The sequence below is a fragment of the Lissotriton vulgaris genome, chromosome 10, assembly GCF_964263255.1.
Source record: "Lissotriton vulgaris chromosome 10, aLisVul1.2, whole genome shotgun sequence".
Taxonomy (NCBI): domain Eukaryota; kingdom Metazoa; phylum Chordata; class Amphibia; order Caudata; family Salamandridae; genus Lissotriton; species Lissotriton vulgaris.
The window spans coordinates 866,775,389-866,799,431 of record NC_141698.1 but is presented as its reverse complement, the minus strand read 5'-3'; positions in this window follow the sequence as shown (position 1 = coordinate 866,799,431).

The window sequence follows — 24,043 nt, the reverse complement described above, 5'->3', positions numbered from 1 at the left end:
AAGAAGTGACAAAATGACAGATGATGCAGTCCAGTAGGCAAGACACATTTTACCAGTGCCGCAGACTCGGACCACACATCATCGCAGGCTGCACACACGCTGATTCCTTCAGGTACCGCTAACTCACTGCACCATAAGTCATTGCCACATGGCCTTATTAAGGCAGAATTCATTAGACAAAATACATTGCTCCCAGTGCTACCCGCCCGGACCACGCATCATAGCAAGGTGCGCACACGCTGAGCGCCAGAGGTACCACTAACTCAGTGCACCAAAAGTCATTGCCACGTGGCCTTATTAAGGCAAAATTCAGCAGACAAAAGACATTGCTACCAGTGCATCCTGCCCAGACCACGCATCAATGCAGGCTCCACAGAAGCTGGTTGCTTCAGGTGCCTCTAACTTAGTGCACCACTTATCATCGCTGGCAGCACACACACTGAATTGCCAATAACTGTGCAGCTCAACTCAACACCACCCTTGGTGACTGCTGCCTCCTGCCTACACTGTGGTCATCAGGGCTCACAATCAAAATTGAGTCTTCGTTCATTAATTGCAGAGTGCAGTAGGCAACTAAGTATAACATCCCTCAAACCTAAACATTATCCTTTCTTATCCTTGCTTCAAGAACTTATTTTATATCAGTTACAGCTTTACTACAATGATCAAATTTGTCCAACTCCAAACAAACACTGATTGGCAGTCTACACTGCGGACAGCTGAGCTTACAATTTGAACTATAACGTTCCTGAAAACTAAATGTTTCGACAATATATTCCATACATATTTCATGTTTTCTTCCATACGCCTAAGCTCACAATATGAATTCAGTCTTGCTTTATTATTGGCAGAGAGAATTGCACTCTATGTCCTCAGATTTTGTTAAAGGATATGACAAAAAGCATTCCTTAATGTCTGTGCTGACTACTGCCTTCGATCTACACTGCCGATAGCAGGGCTCAGAATTCAGATTGAGTCACAATTGCATATGATGCAGTCCAGTAGGCAATAGACACTGCTCCCATTGCGACCCGTCCAGACCACGCATCATCGCAGGCTGCGCACATGCTGAATGCTTCTGATGCCCGTACCTCAGTGCAGCACAACTCATAGACCCTTTATGATAGAATGTTTTGTGTGTGATTTGAGATCTGCTGACCCTACCTCAGTGCACCACAAGTCATGGACCCTTTGATAGAATCTTTTGTGTATTATTTCACATGTAGTGCTCTAATCTTACTGCAGTATAAGTCATAGACCCTTTATGATGGAATCTCTGTTTATGATCCGAGGGTTACTGTTGTACTTGTTACCAGCACCATTCATTCCCAGAGGGCTGGCTTACACTCACCCCACATGCACCCAGCACAGACATCACTGGACATGTGACCCTGGTTATAAAAAGGAGTCGAGCATATGTGCACGTGCCCAGTTCAACAATGTATCTATGTCTGTGTGTTCATTATATTTGCAAGATGCTGCCCCTGGGCCCTACCACTTTACATTGTGCAGTAGACAGCGTATGCAACCATGTTACCTCTGGCAGTAGGAAAAACTTAAGTTACGTAACTTTCTCTCGCTCAATCTACATGTATGAACATAGAGACTGGATCATTAGAGTACTGCAAGCAAAGTGTATGGTAAAATTTATCAGTGAGTTTGGGATTGCTGGATTTAAAACAATTGCTGTTGCATATTTATATAACACGAACTCGAACCAAAAGTAGTTCAGTGCTTTACGTGAGCACCATATTTACATTACACATTCAGGCACGCAGAGATTACGTGATTTGCCTACAATCACAGGATGTGGTTGCGACCCCGAGGCTCGAATTCTGGTTTCCAGGATCAAGTTCGGCAGTGTAGCCGACGAACCACATAAGTACATATGTTGGCGCAGCCTAACTCCTGCCACGAGCTTCGCTCTAATTAGCTGCCCTCGATGTGCCAAAAACTGCAACCTGAACTTTCCATGGCCCTGTATTGCTACAGCTACAACACTCCAGTGAGTGTGCAATAAACATTCATATCCACAGAAATGCGTAATGTCCACCATCTTTCATGTGTGGAACTATGGATGAATGTAGGGTCAGTGATTCCCGTACCTTTCATGTTGGCCATGTTGTGGGACTTTAGTCACAGAATTACACATTTGCTCTTGCAACCCGGGTGACGGCAGCACTACAACACGGACACCCACATCAGTTGATTCCTCATATACCTCACGACGGAGTCACGCCCATAGCTCCGGAGTCATTCGTCACAGCCTCACGCAGTACTAGCATATGCCACGCCGGCCCACTCCACTTAAGCTTATAGGAAAGGACAACAAAGCTGCATGGCCCAGATTTTTGTTGTAGTGATCTGCTGCTCACAGGTCTAGTTGTCAGTACACCACAGCCTCTCCCTCATGGCTGCTATACACTAACACCACACCCATCCAGCACTGGCATCACAGGACACGTGACCCTCCCAATAAAAATGACTGGGCACACGTGCTCGACGGCATTTTAGAGTTGCTAGCAGCTGCTGCACTGTCGTTGACACAGGCACACAGCCACGGAAGGGCGAATTTCGGTCTACTGAGGTAAGGGCACTGTAAGTGCTGAGCGGCGATGCAGCCTTCAGTGATCGCCTGTCCCGGTGGTCCAGACACCTCACATATTGTGTGCCCTGCTCGACCGCAGTGTAGTCCTGAGCCATGCAACAGGGGGGCCTACAGCCACGTGTGTGGCCTCACTAGTGACGGTGTTAGTGGCACCGGAAGGACTGAGCAGGTGAACAACCTGCGATGATGGGTGCATGAGTATGTCCTTTGCCATGGCGATATCAAGACTCAGCACGAAATGTGACACTTCTTAGTTGTAGAGTGGGGCTGCATGATGTGGAGGGTTCCCTGTCAGCGAAAAGGTTAGCAGCGAGTCCTGGGACCGCAGCAGTGAGTAGACTCCTCTGAGCGACGGGAGGCGATGGGGTGCAACAGCCTGGATACAGAAAGGGGACAAAACGATTTAAGCGTACGCAGTCGTATATACCCTGTCCTATTGCATTTAGATTTTTTTTCCCAGTAGCCGGACAGTTTTTAGAGTCAGCCAAATGTCCGTCGCTCCCACATCTGTAGTAAAGTAGTGGAGTATTTATTTTTTCATAGTTTGTACCCTTAAATGTACCATCTTATTTTGAAAACCTTTCCTTTCTTTGTTTTTTTGGGGATCGCGCCTGCGTTGTAGTGTGCAGCTTTGCTCGCGCAGCGAGAGCCCTTTAGTATGGTGTTTTCAGAGCTGTCCACATGCTCATGCGTGTGATCAGCTTTCGTTGTCAGGCATTGGCTTGCGCGTGTTTTTAAAAAAAAAAGTCACGCAATTGGGCAAGGGCGGGCACATGTCCTGCCTTCGTAATGCCCATTCCCGACGGTGGCTAGAACGCACTGCAACGCGCGTTCACCTTGTTGCCGCGCTCCCTCCCCCCGCTCCTCTGTGGTGTCTGCACACGACTGGCCTGGCCGCTCACCCGTTTCTCCGTGTAGAGGTTGTAGCAAAGATTGCGACCCCCTGCCCTGAGGCAGACACAAGGAAAGGGTTCTGCAGCCCCAGCAACACTAGCCAGTGGGCGTCGCTACTATGGCTTACGTGCACCTTTTCAAGTATATTATCATCGGGGACACAGGTGAGCGACGCCCAGCCCTCGGGTGAGGTGTGAGGTTGCCTTATGAACAGTGCAAGCATTTTCATACTGTTGAGGCTGATGACGTGGGTCAGAGCGGCCCCCGCACCGCCTCCCACACCCAAGCCTTCTTGATAGTGCAGGAGGGATTTCCTTTTCTATGTAGGCTACCCTTTTCCAAGGCTGGCCCCAACAAGAGAGCATATTGCAGTTTTAAATGTGAGAAGGTTTTGAAGTAGAAATTAACAGGAGTTCAGTCATTCTTGCTTTATACTTGCTGCATTCAAGACGTGTTCTGAGGATCAATCCACATCAAGAGAATTACCGTCTCTGTCTTTTCATTTCTGCGTACTGGACTTTCCTACAATTACTAATTCCCTTCTATCTTTCAGATGTGGAGCTTCAGGGTGCACTATGTCACGGCACGTGGTAGGAGACACCCCAGTGACCGAAAGGTGAGCTGTAAAGATTCTCTTCAGTGTCATTCTCTCACTCTTTCTCTCTCTCTCTTCCTCTCTCCTTTGATGAATGCACGACGCACAACCTTATCTTGCTTTTTATCTAACAGGCTGTGTTTCACGAATTGATGTCCCCCTCCAACACCACCACAGCTCAACGCCTGTTGAACCTGCGATGATGCGTGGACATCCTGACAATGCCTGAGAAGGTTTGCTCCCGCAGGTGGTGGAACGTCTTTCATACATGCCACTGGCACAAGGTGAGCAGAGAAGCTTCTTTCCGCAGCAGCGAGAAGTCACCTCTGAGCGTTGGAAGTGGATAGTGTGCAGCAGCTTGAGTGCACAGAAGCGGGCAAACACCTCTAGGCAGTAGGAGTGGATGGGTACAACAGTCTGGGTGCGCAGGAACGGGCACTCACCTCCGAGCGGTGGGAATGGATGGGGTGCAGCAGTCTGGGTGCGCAGGAATGGGAAGTCACCGCGGGGCAGTGGGAGTGGATGGGATACAGCACCCTGGGAGCAAAGGAGCGCACATACACCTCCTTGCAGTAGGAGTTGATGGGGTGCAGCAGCCTGGGTGCACAGAAGCAAAACAGAGAATTATGCCTGTGCAGTTGTATCCACTCTGCAATTAGTAATTGTATACTAGCTTTCAGATCACTAAATTAGAGGGTGTACTATTACCCCGCACGTGGTTGGACACACACCGGTGGCAGAAAGGTGAGCTGCGAATATTTTCTCCAGTGTCAACACTCACTCTCCATCTCTTCCTTTTTCTTTCACATACTTTCTCCCTTTCTGACTCTTCCTCTCCCTCATTCCTAACTTATAAGGCCATATTATAAAGAACGGCGACAACACGGGCTGAAGTTGTAAAACCAACTCTCCATTGTGTTCAAAAGGGATCCATTAGGTATACACTCTCTTACAATCAACACTCCACTTGAATTGTGAGCTTTGCTGCCTGTAGTGTTCGCTAACACAACAATGACAGCAGGTAAGCTAAGCGGCCTAGGTGTACAGGGCCTCCAATTGAACTTGGTGCGTTGAGAGGGGTGGGGTGCATCAGCCTCGCTGCGCAGGTGCGAACAAATGATATTGCTGTGCATAATGATGTGATTTCTGACCTCATTCAGTCTAATCTCTGTCTCATTTTAAAGACCTTCTGGACCATAGTGTAGACCTGAGCCTGTAGGCAGCGTTTGCCCTACAGCACCTCTTCAGCGCGGTGCTGGGAGAAGGGTGGGATGCATCAGCCAGACTGCGCACATGCAAATAAGCGATATTGCCATATGTTATGATGTGATCTTTCACCTCATTCAGTCACATCTCAGTCTCATTTTAAAGACCAGCTATACCATAAGGTAGGACTGAGTCTACGGACAGCGATGCCCTACAGACACCATTTGAGAGCAGTTCTGCGGGAGGGGTGGGGTGCATCACCGTGAGTGCGAACATGCGAAAGAGCGATGTTGCAGTCCATAATATTGTGTTCTCTGACCTCATTCAGTCACATCAGTCTAATTTTAAGGACTTGCTGGACAGTACTATAGACCTGAGCCAGTGGGCAGTGCTACAGACACGTGGTGTTGGCTTTTACCACACTGTAGTCACCTCCTTACTGAGTGTACATGCACACAGGCTCCCGCCACTGCATTACACGCGAACATTATGCTTCTAGCATTCACTCTATTCCTTTCTATGTACACCTTGCCATAACACATTATTATTTAATCTTGTGTATTCTTGTGCACTCCAACTCCTCTTTGAACCACAATTACCACTAACAGTGGGTTGATCGTACTTCAAAAACAAAGAATGCACTCAACTCTTATTTTCTATCAAGCTTGAAATAAACCTTCATTTACCTCCAGACATTCCCACCATTAAATTATTACTCCCTTTACAGAAATTCCATTGATTGGCTCAAAACAGGCTGAGCGGGAACTCTCCCCACAATGATGCCCTGAGCATTCTAACACCTTCCATGCCAATATCAAGACACCATTCCATTTAGGAGACCTGGTCTACCATAGAAACGTACCCCGGACTTGGAGCTTGCAAAAACACGTCATGGGACACACCAGTGGTGACAGGTGAGCAGTGAAGCCTCAGTGTGCAAGACCTACAATTAAGCACAGTGAAGGGGAAGAGGTTGGGGTGCAGCACCCTGGGTACACAGGTGCATGCAAGCAATTTTCCAGTAGCTAATGTAGAATTATGATATCAAAGAACGGCAATAACATTATCACCACTTTAGCGACAAGAAACTGTAGCTAAAGCGACAATAAGGGGTTTATAATATGCCCCTGTGAATTCCTATAGAATCCCAGGTTCACACCAAAACCTGAGCTTCTAAGGGAATTCACAAGGACATATTAAGAAGCCCTTATCGCCACTTTAGCAGCAGTTTTTTGCCGCTAAAGTGGCGATAATGCTATTGCCTTTCCTTCACAATTACTCCCATAATCTCTGGCTTCATGTATTTAATTTTGAGGACTTCTTAAACCACACTCTTTCTCTCAGACCCCAGCGTCCTAGACAAACGGGTGACGGAGGGTAAACAGAAAGGGCTGAGTGCAATAGGCCGACGCTCTGTCTCCTCCCTCTCTTTACCTCTTCTACATAGCACACATACTTATGTGTCAATTTTGTCTTGCAGGTTTCTTTCGATCTTCCACTGAAGTCCAACCAATGTTTTTTTTTTATTATACTGTTCTATTAAAGTTGGATTTCTATTTATTTCTGTTTCAATACAGGTTACTTATAAATAAATAACTGAGTGTATAGGTCTTTTTTTCTGACAATACTTGTCTATTATTTGTGATAATCATCTCTTTATAGGAGATATCAAGCACAACATTATTTAATAATAGTGTGCACCTACAAAACAAAATCTAACTAACTTTTAGACAAATGAAGCATGGGTAATTGTACAACCACAAAGGTTCTATGAGTGTATTGCTTTATAAAAGCATAAGTACTGCCCGTGTGATTACAGAACAAATAAGGCATTGCCTAGGACCACCGAGGCTTCAGGAACTGCCGAGTCCCACCCTGCATATTTAAATAAAGCCCCGGAGTATGGCGATCCCCGGACTTAACTTGCCCTCGAACCCCCCAAATAATTTGTAAACAATACCCTGGAAGGTGGCCCTCTCCTAGACTAGAAAACTTGTCTGTGCCCTTCCGTGTCCAATTCACATGTGACATTAAGATCAGAAACTCCGCAATACAATAATTGGATTGGCCACGGAACAATACCCCAGAGGCCTCATTTAAAAGAACGGGTGAGACCCCGCTTTTTTTTGTTCTCCATTCTTACCATCTGCATCCCCTCTAATACAGCGATATGAGTTTTCCTCCTCTCTCTTCAAGTAGTCGAACAAGTATTAGCTCTCACAGGCAACTTTTACTTTGGTGTCTGTGCATATTTTCTGTCCTAGTCCGACCCTAAATTCTGCATACATTGTTATTATCACTTTATGTCTTTTTTAGTTATGAATTGTATGACAGGAGGTGTAATACCCTGGTTGACTCTTTACCAGCTCTTCTAAGGTGCTGCCTGTAGGGAAGCCATCATATTTCCCCAGGGGCCTCTTGATGACAGAGGGGAAAGCAAACAGAGAGGACAGAGCGCTGTGTACATTAGGAGCAAAAGGAGTACAAGACTCAAGAGAGGGGGTGAGCAGCAAGCTCTGGCGTTCGAAAACCTGTGTACAATTTGCTTGCTCTGTGCTCCTCAGTGGGCAATTCTTTATCGATCCCAGTCAGACACTGCTGTTTCATGTTTTGTGAAACGCTTCACAGTGTGGGCTTCACCAAATACTTTGTGGCTATTTAATTGGAAGACGGGATTGTGGGCATTTCAAACCCCAGAGAAGTAGAGAGGGCCATCTCCACCCCCAACCCTGCCCTGCTCCCTTTCTGAAAACGCTTTTATTTTCAAAATACCAAAAAATTTGCTCTACAGTTGGTGCCTGTTGAGAAAACAAAATCATTACTTACTGAAATTTGGTTACACGCTACTTGCTTGTTTAGTCGACTAAACCCTGCAGCAGCGCAATAAGCTTGGGGAGTGAAATGTGGGGACACTGCTCTGCATTGGTCCCACTCGGGAGGCAACACTTTACGATTCAACGTAGTCAAGGAGGAACGGGGTGGGTTTAAAATCCATTGCTAAGCACCGGCAAGCACCGGGACAAATTAAGCACTGCAGTTCAATAAGCAGACGACCCTGGCATGACATGTAGCTCCCCGTTTCGAAATGCAATCAGGTTTGCATTTTGAAAGAGAGAGCAGGTTACCCTGCTCTCTCTTTCAAAATCCAAACCACACTTTGCTATGACAGGGCGAGAGCTATGAGGCTCCCACCCTGCAAACAGCAGTGTCCCGGAGATGGTCACCCTGGGACACTGCAGGAGCTGGCCCTGGGGGGTTGCAGATCCTGGGGGCCTCAGAGGCTCCAGGAGGGGGGCCACATGACCCCCTCCCACAATGTACAAAGCCCCACGGGGGTGGTGGTTCCCAGGGCTTTGGGGGTCTTTGAGCCCCGAACCCATTTACTAGTGAAGCCCACGGGGGTGGCGATCCCCGGAGTTGGGGGTGGCCTTTGAGCCTTTGAGCCTCCCTCCCCATCTATTTGTAGCCCCGGGAGGTGGTGGTTCCGGGGGGTTAGGAGGGGCTGTGACCCCCTGACACATATTTAATAAAAGCCCCAGGGGGTGGCGGTCCCTGGGGCTGGGTCCACCATTACATTAAATATTTTTTTGCCACCGGGATTTGTCTACCTTGGGGGCTAGTTATTAAAGAAGCGTGGGAGCATGCGGGTCGTTCTTTTTTTTTACGGGAGGATCTGCTCACTTTGCATGGATTTTTCTGTTTAAAACAAAAAAAAATTGGGGGTGGGGTCTTTTGGGAACCCCCTAAGCAGGTCTAGGGGATCAGGGTGTTTCTGCCATGCCCCCTTTTTAGGTTTTGCACACTTGTTGTACTGATTTCTTGTGCCTCGCTTCTACAGAGGCACAAAATGTCTGCCAACACTTCCTTGTTTGGAGTTTTGACAGCCAGTTGACAGCCAATTATTTTGCAGCTCGTGATCCAGAGGGTGCACGCAGGGTGCGCACAGGGTGCGCAGTTCCACCGTGCCCATAGATATATATGTGATTTTACTTTTGATTTTCTCAGCAACTACTGAACAGATTTACACCATTTAACAAAAATGGCACGAGTCGGAACCGAGGGCTACCTCCTTGCCAAATTTGGTGTAATTCTGTTCAGCAGTTCAGGCTGTAGCTGCAGCTAAAGGTTCCTATGAAAAATTGCATGGGGAAAACGTGTTTAGGGACCTCCTTTTTTTCCCTACCGCTTGACTAACCACCCCCAAACTTTCAGGATAGAAGCAGACTGGAGCGCCCCACGGGTTTTGAAAATTTAGTGAAGATTCGTCAATCGGCGCCAATGTTATTCCAAATAGAATGTTGCGGATTTCCTATGGAAAATAGGTCCTAACTATAACTACCTAATGGCGACTGCCAGTAGGTAATATATGTATATATGCAACCATTCTTTCAGCTCTCTGCACTTCCATCCGATGAACAGAGACACGAAGCCAGCGGTATGAAGCAAATCTTAATTTATTTAAATCCTCGAAACTGACGTGTTTCGGATACCTTGTGCTTTTGTTCACAGGTCAACAAAAACGCTGTTCACCATGTTTTATATATATTTCTGTGTTACAGTGAAGTTACCACGTGATTAACTAATATAGAAAACAAACGGGCGCCACTATTTTTGCAAAGACACGTCTTTTGTAAATTGTGAACTCAGGATTCAACCAATTCTTATGGCTTAATTATCGAAGTTAACATGCGATATTACAAATATATTGAATCACATTTCAAAATGAAAATAAAAATACATATAAATAGAAATATATTAAATATACAATGGGCTTGATACATATTTGATAACTAGAGTGACTCATGTTACATAGAAACATATATAAATACAAATATGAAAATATTACCATTATAAAGCCCTTAACTGTGCTAAGTTTGCAAAATTTAATTGTAAACAACTCAATGTGCAAAATCATGCCTATATACATTCAGATCCTTCTGTTTGCAACACTTCTTTCATAAATGCCTGAGGAAGGAAATATTGTGCTATATTCCAATGTGCAAAAATGCTAAAAATTACCATTTGGCTGTAAAGCGCTGTTGTAGTCAAAACTGACTCTTATAAAGTGCTAGTGCTACTAAAACTACATCACACTGATGTCTATAAATATAAAACCACAACGGTAACTTAGTATTAAACCCTGATGAAAAGCTGACAGGTAAAGGGTAAAACCATAAATCCCTGTGGCATGGACTCTACATACAGTACATCAAAATATGTACAACAGTGCTGATTCATAATCAATTGTCTAATTATAGATATAATACGTTAAAGAAAATGGTACAGGTCCTCCGTGTTGTTGAGACCATTGGGCATTTTGCTGTATAACTCCAATATCATTTTTGATTCTAATTTCCTCAACATCTTTTCCCTATCACCTCCTCTACGGGGTTTGGGAATAGCTGCCACAACAAAATATTTCAGAGAACTGAAATTGTTATTGTGCACTTGTTTAAAATGACGAGCCACTGGATACATAGAATAATTATTTACAATGGCTCGTAACTGCTGCAAGATTCTGACGTGCGCCTGTAGCTTGGTGCTTCCCACATATCTAAGGCCACAGGTGCACGTCAGAACATAAACTGCAAATTCAGTTTTACAATTAAAACTCCCCTTGATCTAAACTTCATCTGGACTAAAAGGAGTTAGTTAGAGGTAGTGTTTTCACCAAACCTACATGCTCTGCAAGAGGAACACTTGGTGAACCCTTGCTTAGGCTGTAGCCACATCTTAGCTGCTGCTAGTTCCGGATTAGTCTTAACAATTTGTGTAGTCATGGAAGGGCCTTTCCTATATGTGATCGTGGGTTGTGGAGGAAGATTAGGAGCTAATTCCCCATCAGCCATGATTATTGACCAATTGAGCCTAATGATAGACCTGATTTTTCTTTCCTGTTTGTTGAAGGAGGTTATTAGTCTTGGCACATTTTCTGCAGTTTCAGGGCTTTCTATGTTCCTCAAATTGGACAAAAGGGAGTCTCTAGATTTAATATTGATTTTACTATCTGCCTCTGCTAAAATGGACTCACTATAACCCATTGCACTTAATCTTTCAAGAGACTCTTGCTTACATATATTGATGTTCTCAGCTTGTCTGCAGATCCTTTTAAGGCTTACTAACTAACTCCCCAATTTTTTATATAGATTTTAATATCCAAAACTCCACATAATGTTTGCTGATCTGCGATATAAATTTAAGATTGGTAGTATTAATGGTAATCCTGTTGATACAATCAACGGCACTCCTCTCATCACCTTTCCATATAATAAAAACATCATCTATATATATCAACCAGTGTTGAACATGATTGCTGTAATCAGAGCGGAATGTGCTCTTAAGGACCTGCTCCTCCCTTTAACCAACATGCAACCAAGCATAGCTGGGGGAGAAGGAGGACCCCATAGCCACACCCCTCTTTTGCAAGTACACATCATTGACGAACATAAAATAGTTATTAAAAAGAGACCACGAAGCTAGATCTAAAAGAATTTTGATTTGGGTATAACAGTCCAGGGGTCTTGAATATAGGAAATGTTTCAAAGCATTTAATCCTGTGTCATGTTCTATGCTTGTGTACAGGGATTTGGTGTCTAAAGTAATAAACAACAAATCCTCTGCCCACTGTATGTTCTGCAATTTATCCCAGAAATCTCCTGTATCCTTTGTATATGTAGACAGTTGTCTGACCAAGTCCTGTAAAAAAAGTCCACATATTGTGTCACATACTCCCCTACACCTCCAATGGCAGCTATAATTAGTCTGCCCGGGATAGGGGTAGATTTTTTGTGGGCTTTAGGAATCAGATACAGCCTTGGCAACGTTGGATGTTCTACATGTAGGAAACAATATTCTTCCGAAGAAATACATCCCTCTTTTTCATTGCAACAACTTCGCTTTCAAGTTGTCTCTCGTTGTATTGTTTTTTTTCTAATTAGATCTCTCATAACATGACTGGTTATCAAGATGCCTAGTGCTTCTACTACGTAGTCTTTTTGAGGCCAGATGACAATATTCCCTCCCTTGTCCGATTTTGTAATTACGATTTCATGATTATCGCTTTTTTTTTATCAGCTTGGTGTAATGCAATTCATGATTACTGTTTTTGACGTCTCTAATGTTTGATTTTGTGATGCAGTTTTTTAATGTACTCAGTAACAACTTCATGAAAAATATTAATGGCATCTTTGGACATTGTTGGAATAAAGTGCGATTTGGGCTTGAATGGAATTATGCCAGCTCCAAGCTGTTTGGTCTGTGCAATTGATAGTCTTTCCTGGGATAGCTGCATGTCTGTACCACTTAGAACATTGTCAGTGTTGCCTTTACTGAGGTCGTGCATAGCATACATAAAAGTGTTGATAAAAGATTGGCACCAACACAACAAAAGAAACAATCAGAAAATTCATTAAAAATTCATACAAAGTTTGATACCAAACATTATCGAATCCTGGAAAGACTATAGATGCTAAAATCAAATAATTAAATTCTATAAAAGTACTCTTTTAAGAAGTACTATTTACATTGTCACAGTCAATGGCTAGATCTAATTCCTCAGCAGCCGTAATTGTTCTTTTCCTCAGTACCCATGCCTAGCTCAAGAATTTTGCAACAGCTATGACTATATCTGGACGAGTGTTCGTTGCTAGTATACGCATATGGATCATACAGGATCTTGTGCCAAGGTTTGCACACAGTGGCTTAAGCCATCTGTGATGTGGATCCTGATGAACCGGACACACGAAAAGCAGATGAGTTATTGTCTCTACCCTAGTGTAGCAAAATGAGCAGTTAGTCGTCAGAACCTTGTCCCATTTACCTACAAACGATCTTAATGGAAGGGTACACACACGGAATTGATGATAGAGTTTCCTATCTCCAACTTTTGTGATCAAATTCGAATATGGTTCTGCTTCCGTTAGAAACTTGTGGTCATAGAAAATACCTGTGAGCGATGTGCTGCTCACCTTTGACAGGTTCTTCTTGGTTATCATACCCCAGTAAACTCTTTTTAGACATTTTTGCTGGGGAATGTATTCCCTGCTGGGTCAACCCACTTATGGCTGAGACCCATTTCAGACAAGGTAAACTTGATCTTCTGGAGCCATTTAATTTTGGAAGCCGAGTCTGCATTCCTAATATCCAACATTGCGTTAGCATGGGGTGCAAATTCTGCAGTGGTCCACAATCTCCTCCAATAGGCTAAAGGTCTAAAGCCTGCGATCTCATCAACGGAGGTACAGTCTAAGTCTAAAAGTTAAGGCTTATTTGGAGTTTATTGAGGGAGGGTAGTCATTGATCTTAAAAACGTATTTTGCGCTTGGACTAAGGGTGATAGATTTTCAAACCCCCAAAGTTCAGCGCCATAAGTAATGGCCGATCTGATTTTCCTATTATAAATTGCTACCACAGTCCCTATAGGTTTAGTATATGACAACCTATGTTCCTTTAACAGGGCCCCCGCAAGCTGGTTATGCCTAAGAACTAGAAGGTGAAGTTGGGGTGCCCAATTCATCTTCCTACCCATAGTAACCCCTAGATAAGTAAATGTATCAGTTTTCTCTATGGGTATGCTATCTATTGCCACCCTGCCTTTAACAGATTTATATCTATGCAATACCATATACTTAGTTTTGTCGACATTCACGGCCAACTCATGATCATTGCAAAAAACTGTGAATTGATCAAGGGCTCGTTGCAGACAAGCCTGACTTTTTGATAAGATCAGTGTGTCGTCCGCAGCCATTAACAAAGGAACCCTTGTTCCGGCAAGGGATGGAGCATCTGGTAGATAATTAGAATAATAAGCATTAACCTCATTTATAAATAGGGAAAAGAGGGTAGGAGCAAGGACACACCTTTGACCCACACCTTTATTAACAGGGAAAGCATCAGTCAGTTCACCCTGCTGCCCCCATCTTACTTTTGCGTAATTTGCCTCGTACAGCTTGACGATGAAAGCAAGGATTTGTAAAGGCATCCCAGCTTCCTTTAGTGAATTCCACAGCTTAGAGTGTGGTACTAAATCAAATGCTGATTTCAAGTCAACAAATTCTGCGTATAAAGTTCCTCCTGCTAATATTACTGTGGACCAATAGATCATCGTAAACCGAAAAACTTGATCGATTGTGCTTACATGGGGTCAAAAACCCGCTTGGAAGGTAGATTCTGCTCTATAGTCCATTCATCAACTCTACCTAATACAAGTTTTGCAGTTCTTTTCTGTAATGTATCGATTAGGCTTATTGGCCTATAGTTAATGGGACAGGCACGGTCTCATTTATTATATATAGGGATAATTTCGGCCCCTCGCCAGGTATCTGGTATTGAAGCACCTTTAACGATGGCATTTACGATGATAAAAATGTATTCGATCCACGTTTTCCTATCCTGTTTGAACAGATCAGCTGGAATGCAATCTAGACCTGGAGCCCTCCCAGCCGGCACCCTATCTAAAATTCTGTCTAACTCACTTTTAGTGAAGTGAAGCACTGCCTCTATCTCGACCTCTGGATACTTAGTAACAATACTAAGTGGAGAATCAAATTGGACTTGGAAATGCTTGACCCAAAGTTTGGATGGTACATTATTGTCTGGTGTTATACAGCTCATGTGGTTGCCCCATTTAACTAATTCCCAGAACTTGGTCCAGTTCTTCCTATCAGAGGCGTTGCTTAAGCCTGCCCATCTATATTCATCATACTCTTTCTTAGCCTTTATTTGCGCCCTTTTGTAGTGTGCCCTTGCTTCTTTAACCTGCTGGGGAACTCCCAGCTTTATTGCGTTAGAGAGGTTTCGAAAAGTGGACCCACAAGCCTTGTTATACCACTTGGACCATCTTATAGGGTGGGGCTTGAACGGTTTCTTCGTTTTTGTGAACAAGGACTTCAGATTTAGGAAGTGGTCCTCATGAATCTTCATAATGTGTTGGAAAGTATTGTCATTATCATCTAATGAACTCATCACAGCAAGGGTCTCTTCCGTAGATGAGCTAATCTGCTTCTGTAGGGCATCATCCCCCAGAACTACCTCACATTTTAGCCGGCGGCATTCCTGTGATATGATCACCTCTCCTATCTTAGATAGGGTATTCACACTTGGACGGCCAATACCAGTCCTTGTTAAGGTCAATATTAGGGGATCATGGTCAATTTCAGGTCTACGGTGAACCACCATATCCTTAAGTCTGGCCCAAAGTTTGAGACTTAGAAATATGTAATCAATTCTGCTATTTCTAGTCCCATTTGAGAATGTAAAACAACTCTCAGAGTCTGAGAGATTTTCCCATTAGTGGCACTGATCCCACGCCCTAATGATAACCTTTTCCATTGGAGTGCCGCCTCAGTCCACTTACTAATTGGTTGCAATGTAAGTGGAGGCGCCCCCAGTTCTGGTCCTCATCCATAGTAATACTACAATAGTCTATACCTAATGGCTCAAATGTGCAGTTGAAATCACCCACAATTACAAAGACACATGAGCCTTCTAAACCGTCCATAAATGTCTCTAATTGAGCAATAGCTGGTTAGGCTTTTCCACCTGATAACCCACACGCATAAACATTAATAAGTATAAAATCTGGCTCACCCTTATGAGAGATCTTAATAGGGAGGATATCTGGGCAGTATTTTGATAGTGCCTTTATTTGAATTGAATGTTGTTGTTTAGCTCATATGACTAGTCCCCCACTAGGTCTCCCCTTTTTATTTGCAATTGCCGCTTTGCCATAGGCCAGGTAACCTGGGCAGCAGATCGTGTGTAGCGACCAGGTCTCCTGCAAAGCGATAAAGTCCTGCCCTTTAACAAAGTTCGCCCAATCGGAGGACATGGTTTTGTTAAGAAGCCCTGTGACTTTCCAAGATAATAACGATAATCCATCATTATGCAAATTCCCTAGATCAACACGGGATAGCGACGGGGTCATAATCTGATTCTTAATCCTCGGAGCATAAACTCTATCATCTACAGTTAGATCAACAATAGAGAGGGAGCAGATCCCACTACCAATAGCGGAGTGGGGAGTCGTTGTCAATTGCATAGATCTAGATTAGAAAGAGGGACAAATCTGTTGGCTAGTGGGACCTCTTGTGATTTTAGTTTGGGGCATGAATGTAATTTGGCCTGGTTTATAGAAATACCCCCGTGGCACAATAGACATCCCATCCACAGATCTGTCCCTTGTTCCACACAGATTGTCCAACAAAAATGTTGCATACACATTGTTCAAATTTACAACTATACAATCCCCATACTCTTGCTTCCTAGAAGGACCAATCCAAGATGTACGTCTGGCCATGATCATGAACTTGTCCCCCCCAAAGCCCAGCCTCCCTTATTCTAACATTAAGCCAATGTAAAACTTTGCAAAATAGTTGATATGTGGTTTCAGACAGGTTATCACGTAGCGGTGGAAAAATTTTCAATACAACTACTAAGGGTGTTGAAGCCGGTGGCAGGTTAAGTGCCAGAGAGTTTAGTTGTGACATACTGCGTCCCAAACCTCTCAGACCTTTTGGGCCATTAGGTATAAAAGTTTGCCGGTTTGAGAGGTGTGTGTTAATGATGTTGTCCCTTTTTGAGGCAAATATGTCTCTGCCATAACCCGGACTGCTTGCTATATATTGGGCAACTTCACTGAATTGATTCACTGGGTCCTCATACACCCTAGGCACAGCGACGAGCGTACTATTTGCTACTGCTACAGGATTGGGTGGTGGCATTACAACTGTTGGTTTAGTTGTTACCTTGCGCAACGCCTGTGTGCAAGGAGGATCTATTGTTACCACCTCATCCCCCTGTTTGGTGTTTGTATTCATACTAGTTTGCTTAGGATGTGTGAGGAGACCCTCAGGAACAACAAACCTTGACCTAGCCAAGGATTCATAGTTGTCTAAACGTTCCTCAATCTTGGTCAGTCTGCATGTGATGGGAGATAAAAGGGTGGCTAGGATACTCTCAAATGACTTCCACTGTCCTGAGTCACAGTTTGAGTTGGTGCCTTTTCCCCCTGCACAGTTGATATCGCCATCTACCAAATCAGTGCTGGTTATAGGGCTGCCCTCCTCCGGTAGAATGCGGCATCGGGGTTTATTCAGCCTTGCCACTTTTGCTCTACAGGGCCTTTAGGCCCGCCTCCCCGCTTCCTTTTTACTACTGGATCCAAGGTTAATCGACTGGTAGTTGGTTTTTTATTTGGGGACCGAGCGGATGCACGTGTAGAAACAGTAGCACTGATATTACTATTGCTTTGAGTCAGTGATGGTATTAGTGAGTCCTCTAGTGTTCCAAGGGAATTTCGAACTTCGGTACCTGCATCGCTGTTAGTCAATGGTAAAATACTATTTACATCTTGGTGTGTTGGCGAGCGAGCTGTAGCTATAGACCCTCGAGAAGATCTCTTATTTAATAGTGGGTCCAGGGACAGCCTTCGCTCAGTCAACTAAATCTCTTTCTCCAGTACAGAAGTCGCCCTAAGAATAAACTGATCAAGCGTCCCCACCACGCTGCCACCGTGGGAGGTGCCTAGTTTTTTCCCTTCACGTTTGTTCATCTACAATAACCTGGGAGCACTTGGTCCACACGGACAACAGGAAACAATGAGAGTCTAAGGTCTTAGAGGTATTTTCCCAGGAAATTTGTAAATAAGATATATAACCACTGACCTTGCAACATAATGGAATTAAGAGGGGGGCCCAGCCCAGCCTTGTCGGACTCGGACGGGCTCAGACGGGCCCGCCCTTGGCCCGTGATTCGTCCGGTGTGCACCCCCGCACGTACCGCAAAGCGGGAGCGGCAAGTTCTCTTGTAGCCCCCGCACGGCACACAGGTGAGGGCAGTTGAAACAGGCAGGCTCCTGGGTCATGTAGTCCTCGGTAGACTCGATATCAGCACAACAAGGAATGTGGCTCAAAGCGGCTCCCCTATTCAACTATTACCCACAGATGAATAATTGTTCCCTATATATTCCATTAAACATTTCAAACCTTTTTATTTATGTGGGCAGGTTGAAGTATAGACAAAACATCTGGGGGGAAATGTGTAGCAAAATAGTTTACTACACAGTACTAGCAGCTTTCGCAGGAACTCTATTTTGCACTTGTTAATTAGAGGTGTTCCGAGGGTGCCAAGAGCATCAATGCCGGCAGGAAAAATGCCCACCCCTAACCACAGGTGACCAATGACAGTTCAATTAAGAGGCTTTTTGCACAAAGCCAATATTTCAAGTGGTCGGGCAGTTTCCAACCTACTGAATGTTTTGCCTTAAAATTTAACAAGGTCAAACATTCAAAAATATTATTTGAGGAAAAACATTGAAAATATCAGAACATATGGATTTATGAGTCGGAAAGCACGAACATGCATGTCATAACCTATCTTTAGGGCTAAGTTAAAATAATGGAGTTATTTGTCCGAACACTAGGGTCTTAGATTTCACCTGATAGAATACATTTTCATATAATAAATTGCCCACATTTTAATGTGTTTCTTTTTAAACGTTCAGGTTCATTAAAATTGTAATTGATAAAGAAGTACGCTGCTTGAATTTTACTCACGCTGGGCGTGTGCATATTCTGAATATTTTTTATAATTTCTGAATAGTAACAAATTTTGTCTGTGGCCATGTTTCTATTTTGTGCTTGAGAAGGGCAGGACTATTCTGTTATAAAAACAAACAGCATCCCATATGTTTGTTTACCATTGTGAACTGTTGACATTGTCACCTGCTTTCATTTAATGTTTTCCTTAAACAACATGTTCAAGTATTTTGTAGAAAATACAATATTCTGTGGGTCATCACATTATTATTAGTTTCAGGACAATATATTTCTGAAATTTTCGTTTCATACTTATCTTAAAAAGAGCTACAGAAGCGAACACTGAAAAGCGAGTTTAGTGAGAAAAGTTTTGTGAAAAGATATGATTGCTCAACCACTTTCTAGTTTTATTCCTGTGTCACAGTAATTATAGAGAACGTAAAACGCTGAAATGACAGCTCTGTAGGATGTTCCAATTGCTTTTTTATTCTACTGTCAATCCAGTTCACCTCCAGCTTCAAGAGAAGACACGAATTTTCTTAGCCTTGATGTTGAGCCTTCTAATAAATAATTTGTGCTATTAGTGTTTTTTTATCCAGACCACCACTGAATTCAAGTTACATAATGCATTTGCAGAATATTTTTTACAACTCACTCCTCGGCTTTTTTCTTACTTCCTTTTTACAGATGAGCATTGGCGTTTAAATTTGGATTTTTCAACTGAAGGCACTTTTCTTGAGAATTGGTATTTATTATGACTCAAAGTAACAAATGAAACCTTAAAACAAAATGCACATCAGATTCAGCGTTCCATAACTAATTGCAACATTGTAATTTAGGGCTAGCTAGGCATAGTAGCTTCTTTCCCCGTGTGACATCAAGGGGAGTGGGTAAAGAAGCAGGCTAAACTTTAGAACAAACGCCATATGTTATAGAGACTAAAAGTTGACAATCCTTAACAAGCATAATTCAGTGCTTATTTTCAAAGGCACTGGAAAGACGAAGGGATAACAGAAATGAGGAGACCTAAACGAGGAGTTAATCCGTCCAAAGGAGGGATAATCGGAATCCCAGGGTCTTGCATTCAGGACCCTTGTACAAAATTGCTTCTGCAGGGAATTTCCCCAAATTGCATTGAGATGCACTATAAGATTTCATAATTGCTGTACCATAATACTTCCCAAGCATGAAAAAGAGAACCATAGAGAGAGGAAAGACTTGGCCGAGGTAGTTTGCTTGTATGTTGTCCAGCCACTTACATTGACCTCCTGCTAATGATTAAATTATTTTTTTCTCTGCCCATAACCTTAAACAATCAGCTAATTCTAGCAGTGGGTATGAGAAAGTCCACCAGGTCAAATTCAATCTACCAAGGCAACAAAAAGCATTACACATCCAGGTAAGGACTGGCGTCTAAATATTCCTGTAACTGAAAGCCCTGAGACCATAGAACAGTGCATCAGGGCAAGAAATGTACCACAGACACTAAAGCATCACAAAGAGTCAAGTACATCTCGCAAACAGCCATGCTCAATCTTATGTCAACCAAAAGGTGCTTTCTTCTATACTGATGAATTCTAAGAAGGGCAAATTGATCATTAAAGTAAAAGGGAGGCGTGGCTTTTCACAAAACATTATGCTCGTAAGGTCAAAATGTGCTTCATTTATTGGTTCAAATGGCCCATTCCAGTTATGAAATAATCAACCATTAACGGTCAATCTTATATTAAAGTGCAAAGGCACTGTTGTTTGTAGACCACACTTTACACTTGAAATTAGCTACCACCTTTTATCCACATGCAATGGAATATGATGAAGATATTGCAGGTTTTTCAAGTCAAAATAAATCCTGCTTGGCAAAGGCTTACATCTTAAAGTTTGTGCCAAAGGTGATGAGACAGCTTTTATAATTTCCATGAACACATATCATCTTTGTTTTTGTTCCAAATGATTGGCTCTGGGCAGCCTCTGGAGGGAGGTGCTCTCTACACGCACATCTATCTATCTATCTATCTATCTATCTATCTATCTATCTATCTATCTATCTATCTATCTATCTATCTATCTATCTATCTATCTATCTATCTATCTATCTGTCTGTCTGTCTGTCTGTCTGTCTGTCTGTCTGTCTGTCTGTCTGTCTGTCTATCTTTCCATCTATCAATATCTATATATATATTATTTACTGGCGGTCACCAATAGGAAGTTATGGTTAATACCTGATTTCTATTAAAAAGCTGATTTTGATTTGCCAATACATTTTGCATAATTTGAGAAATCTTTGTGAAAGTTTCAAAATTAATTTGACGCTCACTTCAGCTCCTATCTTGCACAGTTCAGGGTGATCCATCAAGCGTGGGTTAAGAAAAGGAGAGGTCCCAAAACACTTTTTCTCCATGTTAATTTCCATAGGAAACTTAAGATACAGCTATAGCCTGAACTGCTGAATCAAATTTGGCAGACAGGAAGCTCTTGGTCCAGAAAACACTCTTGTTGTGTAAATCCATTCAGTGATTCCTGAGAAATGTAAAGATTTCTTAGATATACAAGCCTGGTCATGATGGATTCACAACCCCTCCCGATCTTGTGCCTGAGATCTGATTGGCTGCCAACATTTCAAACCAGGAAGTGTTGGCAGCCATCTTGCGACTCGGTTGAACTGAATCACAAGAAAAAAACATTAAAAAAATATAAGGGAACAGGGTGCCCACCCCCAGGACATTGCAGTTTGCTATTGCTTAACAGGAGCACTGCTCCCACCAGGCCATTGCAAATTCTGCTCCACTTCATGGAAACAAGAGCAGTTAAAATGCTCTTGTTTCCATGAAGCACAGAAGAAGTGCTTTTGGACAGAGAGAGCTGCATGTTTACAGCTCCCTCTGTCAAAAAGCAATGCCGGCTCCCGCAGGAGGTGGGAAGCCAGCAGGGACCGCAGTGGCTTTGAGGCTCATCCGCAATCCTCAACAAAAGGTTATGCCCTGGGGATGGGGTCGCAGGTCACTATCGGCCTACGGAGGGGGGCCGTGCTGACCCCCTCCCCATTTAAAAAAAAAGGTGGAGGCCTGGCCCTGGGATGGGGTCCCAGGGGCCAAATGGTAAGGGGAACGGGGGTAAAACAGCTCCCCTTCCTTTATTTTTTTTTTAAAAAAAGGAAAAGACCGGGTCCCAGAGGATAAGACACATGGACCCTCTCCCCATAAAAAGACAGGCCCAGGGATGGGGTCCCCGGGGCTGAAATCGGCTGAGTAAAGGGTTCCCCATAAAAATATTGAAAAAAATCCTCTGGCAAGACACTGGAGGCCAAACCCCTTTATCACTACTCTGCAAACTCGCCCCCTGGTGCAGTGGTAGTTGAGGAATTAAATCCACTTGAATTCTGAGGTTCTTTGGGGGACATCAAGCCCTCTTAGTACCTCCAGTAAGTCCCAGACAGCAGGATTGCTGAGAGGATTTGAAGCCCATGTACTCTTTCTTTACCACTCTGGCACACTTGTGGTTGGGGAATGATTTCCACTTTACTCCTGAGGGCCTCAGAACTAAAGTGGACTATTTCCCTCAACCGGTAGTGGGCTAATAGTCATGTTTGCTGAGTGGTGGAGAAAGGGGGAGTCGCCTCCAACCACCTATCAGAGATGCAGCTGTGTGGGTCTCACTGGAAGTAACAGGAGAGCTAGTTGGTCCCCAAGGGCCCTCAAGAGCCAAGTGGACCTCACCCCTCAACTTGTAGTGCACCAAGAGGCATGTGTGCAGAGTGGTGGAGAAAGGGGGCATGGCCACTGAAAACCTCTCAGCAAACTCACTTTGTGGGAGTTGCTGGAGGGAACAGGAAAGCTAGTTGAGCGCTAAAGACCCTCAATAGCTATGGGGGCTTCACACCCCTAGAAGTAGTGCTGCAGGAGGCACATTTACAGACTGATGGAAAAAAGGGGCGAGCTCTGCTATGAGATCCCAACAGTCGTGCTGTATGGGACTTACTGGAGGTAACAGGAGGGGTAGTTGTCCCCCAAGGATGTCCTTAAGGGCCAACTACCTCTCCTGTTACCTCCAGTAAGTCCCACACAGCAGGTTTGCTGAGAAGTTGTCAGAGGCCATCCTTTCTCCACCACTCTGCAAATGTGCCTCGCAGCACACTACTAGTTGGGGATAATGTTACATTGGCTCTAGAGGGACCTTGGGGGCCAAGAAGCTCTCATGGTACCTCCTGTAAGTCCTACACAGTGGAATTCCTGAGAGCTGGTCAGAGGCCCAGCCCCCTTTCTCCACCATGCTACAAATGTGGCCACTAGTTAAAAAAACATTAGACATTTGCTAAAAAACGAAGTTTACAGGGAATTAACATTTTAAAAAACCTTAAAAATTCACTGAAAAAACAAAGGTTACAAGGGCGTTATAGTTAGAAAATAGAATAACATTTTTTTTAAATGTCATGAGTGATGTCATTTGAAATGTCATTAGTGATGTCACTGACCATGTCATGAGTGATGTAATATGTGAGGTCATAGGCAATGCATTGCCGGAAGCGAGTTATAATTAACTCAGGTAACTACACAGATTGAATTTCTCTGGTTTTGTAGGAGTAAAACCTGACTCTAACTATAACATCCCTGTAACCTTTGTTTTCTTTTGTGTGAAAAAAATAAATATAGTTAGGCTCACATTTCACACATAAAAAACAATGACATTCAGCAGTTATAGTTACCTGAATAAACTATGACTTACATCCCGCAATGCACTGCTTATGACCTCACATATTGTTTCACTCATGACATGGTCAGTAACATCACTTATGACATCATTGATGACATCTCAAACAACATTACTGATGCTATCCCAAATGATATCATCCAGTGATTGTGAGTATTTTCTGAACATTTATGAGTGGTAAACTCATGTATTAGGTACTACACAAGTTAAATTATTATACTTTGCGAACTACTGATAAGTGATACTATTTCTAACATATAATATGTGAGAGTCTGTGTGACTGTGTGTATTTGTGTGTGAGTGGGTGTCTGAGTGGTTGTATGGGTGTGTGACTGGGTGGCTGAGTGGCTCTATGGGTGAATAAGTTACTGTGTTGAAAAGCTGTATGGGTAAACGCGTTTGTGAGTGAGTAGATGTATGGGTGGGTGAAGGACTCTGTGAGCAGCTGTATTGTTAGTGAGTGGCTGTGTGAATGGCTATATGGGTGGGTGATTGTGTGTG